This window comes from Anomaloglossus baeobatrachus, chromosome 4 (genome assembly GCF_048569485.1).
Source record: "Anomaloglossus baeobatrachus isolate aAnoBae1 chromosome 4, aAnoBae1.hap1, whole genome shotgun sequence".
NCBI classification, from domain to species: Eukaryota; Metazoa; Chordata; class Amphibia; order Anura; family Aromobatidae; genus Anomaloglossus; species Anomaloglossus baeobatrachus.
In genome coordinates, this window is record NC_134356.1 from 476,659,221 (window position 1) to 476,666,059 (window position 6,839).

General features: G+C 53.5%; 1 protein-coding gene across 4 annotated transcripts in view; it reads left to right on the forward strand.

Annotated features, from left to right (window-relative positions):
* The window catches only part of SLTM (SAFB like transcription modulator), a 138,797-nt gene that overhangs the window by 103,426 nt on the left and 28,532 nt on the right, over positions 1-6,839 (forward strand). The window lies entirely within an intron of this gene.

Consider the following 6,839-nt stretch of genomic DNA (forward strand, 5'->3'; position numbering starts at 1 on the left):
TGAGTGCAGAAGAGATTAGGGATTTGGAGGAAAGGCGAATGGAGTGGTACAGAGATTAGTTCAGAGATGTATGGGGGAAGCATGATTTTGGATGGCCTTGTAAATCATTGTTGGTAGTTTACACTGGATTCACTGGAGAATTGAAATCCAGTGAAAGAATTTGCAGAGGACAGTGAATGAGGCGTAGCGATGGGAGAGGCTAGACTGGAGAGGTGTGAGGATGTTAGGAGGCCACAGAGGAACATATTGCAATAATTGAGGCAGTATATCAAGAGGGCATGCACTAAAATTTTATTTTATTTGTGGGATCGAGGGAAAAAAAAAACTATTAACTTTTACATTGACAATGGAAGGAGATACGTGGTTTGTTTTGTGTTCCAACTAGTTTTTGAGAAGTGAGGCAACGTTTTGTTGAAATGAGGGAGGAGGGGTTTAAATGCCCTCCAACTCATCAGCATTCATATCTGTATGCCAAATTTCCCTGCTTAACCAGCCCTGTCTGTTTAAAACATTGATTTTAACAAAGTCTTTATAAACTCCACTGTTCCAAATCTAATTAGGCCTGTCACTAGTCTATGGGGCGTTGGTTCCCCAGACTAGTCAGCCCTCTGGGAGTGATAACAGGATTTCTATGAGCTGGCGTCACCAACACCTCCTGGAAATATTGTGCATACCAACGGCTTTGTTCACTCACACTGAGTCTCTGAAGCCTGGTGTGTGGGTCCCGGCTCCAGTGAGGCACACCTGCGCGCGCATGGAAGAACTGCTTAGGCACATTGCGCATGATGGAAAGTGCAGAAGCTTTTCTTTCGAGCCATGCGCAGTCCACTTCTCTGAAGCCCAGGACCCATACACCAGTCTTCAGAGACTCCATGTAAGTGAACAAAGCCGCGCAGATGCTCAAGATTTCCAGGAGCTCGCAGTGAAGCCGGATTCATATTTTCACGCAAATGGGTGTGATAACTTGGAAAGCAGGCAAACTATTCTCGGGAACTAACACCTCATTGACTAGTCAAGGCCCTAATTAGCAAAGGAATAGTAAAAGTTTAAAATCGTTTTTTCTCTGACTCCTCATTGGGGGACACATGGGTGTTATGCTGCCTATCCATAGGAGGACACTAAGTAGATGCATAGCTCCTCCTCTGCAGTATGCACCCCCTGGCCGGGCCAGGCAACCTCAGTTTTAGGTTTTAGCTTAGTGTCTGTGGGAGGCACTTCCTTTCAAGGTTTGTTATTTTTTGAGGGCGACAGTTTCCTTTTGTGACCGATCTCCCACTACCATCAACGGGCGGGAACGTGGAGTGTCGCCTCCACGTACCCCCTCCTGCGACGTTGGATCCTGGGCTGGACGACTGGTTCCGCAGACACCGATTTTCCAAAGCCCAGGGTAGAGGCCTGTGCCCCTCTAGCCCAATTCCTCAGCCCCTCTTTGCAGGCTCTGAGTTGGATATGGCACCGTTGTGACCGGACACAGCAAGCTGACTCTATTTTCACTGCCTGGACTGAAGCACTGTTTAAGGCAAGATCCCCCCCCCCTGACTGGCTTCCCAGGCAACGGGAGAAAAGACGCTGCACGGAAGGCTCCCAGGACATTTACAGTATTATGAGAGTCCCTTGCTGAGTGCAAGGAAGAGAGCCCCAAGGATCCTGCACACAGTGTTAACTTTTCTCTAGCTTGCTGGCTGGAGGAGGGGGGAAGTCACTCCTGTTTGCAGAAAGTCCTGCAGATAATTTCCCCGGTGACAGGGGGAGGGCCCAGGGCTCAGGGTTTGCTCTGCTTATTTGCTGTAGCAGAAAAGTCGGCTGATAACCACCAGTGACAAGCTGTGTGCGGACTGGAGGGAGAGGGAGGAAAACTATCAAGCTGCCTTCCCGCCGTTTTTTTTTTTACTACCCACAGCAGGAAGGGGGGCGAGCACACGGCCGTCATCTTCGCGTTTTTAGCGCTAAGCCCCACCCCCCGCGGCCATGCTAAGCCCCGCCCCCCCAGGAAAGCGTGCGAAGATCTCCATAGAGCTTAATCCTTCCTGAGGACAGGGCCATCGGCTGATTTTGGTGAGGTGCTTGCTTCACTTGTAGCTTTGCTGAGCATTGCTCCCCCTCCTGGCATACTCCTATTAAGAACATGCAGAATTCTAAGGGCACTAGGAGTGCTAAGGCCCACATAGTCTATTATTCAGCCTGCACTGCCTGCCACGCTGAGCTACCACGTAAACACACCTATTCTCTCTGTGAGTCCTGTGCCCCTATAGCCCCCCAAGACCCCCCTGCCACCACCGCCGCAACCGTCAGCCCAGAGCCTAGAGCTCCCAGCCCACCGGAATGGGCACAGTTTCTGTCCCAATCCATGGAAAAACTGTCACAGAACCTGGTGCTGGCTATGCAATGTCGTCCTCCACACCCTTCTGGGTCTCTGGACGGAACGCAGCCTGAGGATACCCCTATGGAGGATCCTTCTGAGGTAATCCGGGCACATGCTTCACCGGTTGCAGGGATCAGGAAAAGAGCACATGGCCGGGTGTCTCCAGCGGGCTCTCCCTCGGGAGAACACAGCGCAGGCTCTCCCACACGCTCCACGGCTTCTGCAGAGCTGGAGGAGGGAGAATGCTGTTTATACCAAGAGGATTCCTTGGTTTCAGCCTCCCCAGATGATCAAACTGCAATAGACTCCCTTATAGCAGCAATCAACCAAACTCTGCATGTGGGGGATCCCCCATCCACTACCACTGACCATGCAGTCTCCTTTAAGAGGGCAAGGCAATCCCAAAAGGTTTTCGCTGATCACCCAGAGTTTCAGGATATCACAAAGCAAAGGGAGAAGCCTGATAGGCGCTTCGGTAACCGAAAACTCATGGAGTCCTGGTACCCTTTTGCCTCACCTGCCCCTAAAGGCTGGGCCGATCCGCCCTCGGTCGACTTCCCCCCCGGTCTCCCGCCTTACCACAAAGACGCTCCTGTCTTTACCCGATGGTTCCTCCATCAAGGACCCGACAGACAGGTGGAGTACCTCGCCCACTCTGCTTTTGAGGCTGCGGGTCTCTCCCTCTCGCCCTCCTTTGCCGCTGTGTGGGTCGCAAAGGCGATCTCTGTCTGGGCAGACTCCCTTAACCCTTCGCTTGAGGAATCCCAGTTCACTCATACCTTCACAGAGGTAACAGCTCAAATTGCCGCTGCGGCGGAGTACCTCATCCAGGCCTCCATGGACGCTGCTACCTGTGCAGCGTTTGCCGCCTCAAATACCATAGCCATCCGTAGAGCTCTCTGGCTCCGACAATGGCGAGCGGACTCTGCCTCCAAGAAGTCTCTCACGGGCCTTCCCTTTTTTCCAGACCGATTGTTTGGCGAATGTCTGGACAAGCTCATTTCTGACGCCACGGGAGGAAAGAGTACCTCCCTCCCCCAGCTTCAGTCCAGGACGTCCTTCACCAGATGTCCACAGTCCTCGTTCCGCTCCTTTCGGAACTCATTTGGCTGGTAGACATCCCGTGCTGTCCCCGCCACCAGCCGCGGACTACGCAGGGACCGACCTTCTCAGCTCTCCCCGAAACCCACTTACCGTAGTCATGGCAGCCTAGACCGAAACAGTCCAGGACTGGGGAGACTCGGCCACGACGCTTTTCCCCCTCATGACTCCTTCGGCGCCCCGGAAGACACACTCATTGTAGGAGGTCGACTGCGAGACCATGTGTCTTCCGGTTACCACATAGAACCGACTCAGGGGTCGGGTCCGAAATTCTTTCTCTCAAACCCCCCAAAGACTCGAAAACGACGCAAAGCTTTTTTCTCAGCAATCCACTCGCTCCAAACAGCAGGAGTCATAATACCTGTCCCAGATGACGAGACGTTCGGGGGGTTTTATTCCAACCTCTTTGTGGTCCCCAAAAAGGATGGGTCAGTTCGACCCATCCTGGACCTCAAACACCTAAAGAAACATGTGCACGTACGGAGATTCAGAATGGAGTCCCTAAGGTCCTTTATTGCATCCATGGTCGAAGGGGAATTCCTCGCCTCCATAGACATCAAGGACGCGTACCTGCACATACCCATCGCCCCAGATCACCAAAAGTTCCTCCACTTCGCAATTCAGGACTCCCACTTTCAATTTGTAGCTCTACCCTTCGGCCTTGCCACCGCACCAAGGGTCTTCACCAAAGTCATGGCGGCCGCCATGAGCGTCCTTCACACCAGGGGAGTAGTCGTTCTCCCTTACTTGGACGACCTCCTCATCAAGGCCCCCTCCTTCCGCGACTGCTCAACCAGCGTACAGATCACTGTGGATACCCTATCCCGCTCAGGGTGGCTAGTGAATCTGGACAAATCATCCCCCGATCCCATCACGATCCATCACCTTCCTGGGCATGTCCCTTGACACCCTTCGGGGCTTGATCCTTCTCCCTCAGGACAAGGCGATCGCTCTTCAACGAGTGGAACGCTGCCGTCTACGTCCTCCGTCTCGCTCCTTTCGATTCGGCATGAAAGTGCTCGGCAGGATGGTGGCAGCTATGGAAGCAGTACCTTTTGCTCAACGGCACCTCCGCCCACTGCAGCTAGCCCTTCTAGCTTCCTGGGACAAGAGCCCCTTCTCCCTGGACAGACATCTTTACCTGACGCCTTCAGTCAGGTACGCACTCCGCTGGTGGCTTCGGTCCTCATCCCTATCGAAGGGGAGATCTTTTCTCCCAGTGAACTGGCTGGTCCTGACCCCGAACGCCAACCTACTAGGCTGGGGAGCAGTGTACCGGCACCACACTGCTCAAGGACGTTGGATGCCCCAGGAGTCTTCCCTACCCATAAACATCCTGGAACTCCGCGCGATCTTCCTCACGCTCAGAGCGTTCTGCCCCCTGCTAGCAGGTCGTCCGATTCGAGTCCAATCGGACAATGCGACAGCTGTAGCCTATATCAATCGGCAGGGGGGCACCCGCAGCAAAGCGGCTTATCTCGAGGCCCACAAGATCCTAAGTTGGGCTGAATCGACGGGATCAGTGATATCAGCGGTGCACATACCGGGGGTAGAGAACTGGGCAGCAGACTTTCTAAGTTGCCAAGGCCTGGCCGCCGGAGAATGGTCTCTCCACCCAGATGTTTCTACACATCTGCACTCGCTGGGGTACACCAGACGTGGACCTAATGGCCTCAAGGTTGAATGCAAAGGGACCCGCGTTCATAGCCAGGTCACGCGACCCACAGTCCATCGGTGCGGATGCTCTAGTCTGCTCTTGGCACCACTTCAGCCTGCCTTGCATATTTCCACCTCTACCCCTGCTGCCGCGGGTAATCGGGAAGATCAAGGCAGAGGGAGTCCCGGTGATACTGATAGCACCGGACTGGCCTAGGCGCGCCTGGTACGCCGAATTAGTACAAATGCTCGCAGACGCACCGTGGCACCTTCCAGACATCCCAGACTTGCTGACCCAAGGGCCCATTTCCCATCAGAACTCCAGAGCCCTGAAGCTGACGACATGGCCATTGAGACCTGGGTATTAACAAGAGCGGGATTCTCCCATGCGGTTATTTCCACCGTGATCAGCGCCCGAAAGCCTGCTTCATCCCGCATTTACCACCGTACGTGGTTAATCTTCCTTTCATGGTGCAGGGAAACTAACGTCCAGCCTATGCCTCTGGCCATCCCCATTATTCTCGACTTTCTACAGTCTGGCTTGCAAGCGGGGTTGGCTCTCAGTTCCCTTAAAGGGCAGGTCTCAGCGCTCTCAATCTTCTACCAATGCCGCCTGGCTCAAAAACCGCAAGTAAAGACCTTCCTCCAGGGCGTTTCCTATCTAGTTCCCCCATACAAACGGCCGCTGGAACCATGGGACCTCAACCTCGTTCTGGACGGTCTCCAGAGGTCTCCCTTTGAACCCCTCAAGGAATCCTCCCTTGCTCTTCTGTCCTGGAAGGTAACATTCCTGGTGGCAATTACGTCCATCAGACGGGTTTCGGAGCTAGCAGCACTCTCTTGCCGCGAGCCTTTTCTGATCTTTCACCAGGACAAGGTGGTTCTGCGCCCCCTTCCGGATTTCCTTCCAAAGTTTTACCCCGTTTCATTTGAACGAGGACATTGTTCTGCCTTCCTTTTGTCCACACCCAGTTCATAGGGTGGAAAGGTCTCTGCATTTGTTAGACCTTGTCAGAGCTCTCAGATATTACATATCCAGGACAGCCCCCTTTAGGAAAACTGACTTTGTTCATCATTCCTGAGGGGCCTAAGAAGGGACAGGCAGCTTCAAAGGCGACTCTGGCTTGCTGGATTCGCTCTGCGATCCAGGAAGTCTACCGCTTGCAACTCAAGCCCATTCCTAGTGGGCTATGGGCTCATTCCACGCAAGCAGTTGGCGCTTCGTGGGCCATTCGGCATCAGGCTTCAGTGGAACAGGTGTGTAAGGCTGCGACCTGGTCTAGCCTACATACGTTTTCAAAGCATTACAGAGTCCATACCCAGGTTTCAACTGAGGCAAATCTGGGTAGGAAAATTCTGCAAACGGCAGTAGAGCACCTCTCTCAGTAGGCGCTCCAGGCTGTCTAGGACTGGTTCCTAGTCCTTGGGTTGTGTTGTCTTCTTTTATGTTTCCCACCCATGGACTGCTTTAGGACGTCCCATGGTCCTGTGTCCCCCAATGAGGTGTCAGAGAAAAACGGATTTTTGTGTACTCGCCGTAAAATCGTTTTCTCTTAGCCATCATTGGGGACACAGCACCCACCCTGTTGCCCTGTTGGGCCTTGGTTCTCTCAGTACCTTATTTGGTTATGGACTCTTCTTTTCTCATGTTCCTCTGTTGAGAAGTTTTTTACTTCCCCCCCCCCCCCCCCCCCCAAAAACCCCCCCCTCCTACTGCTTG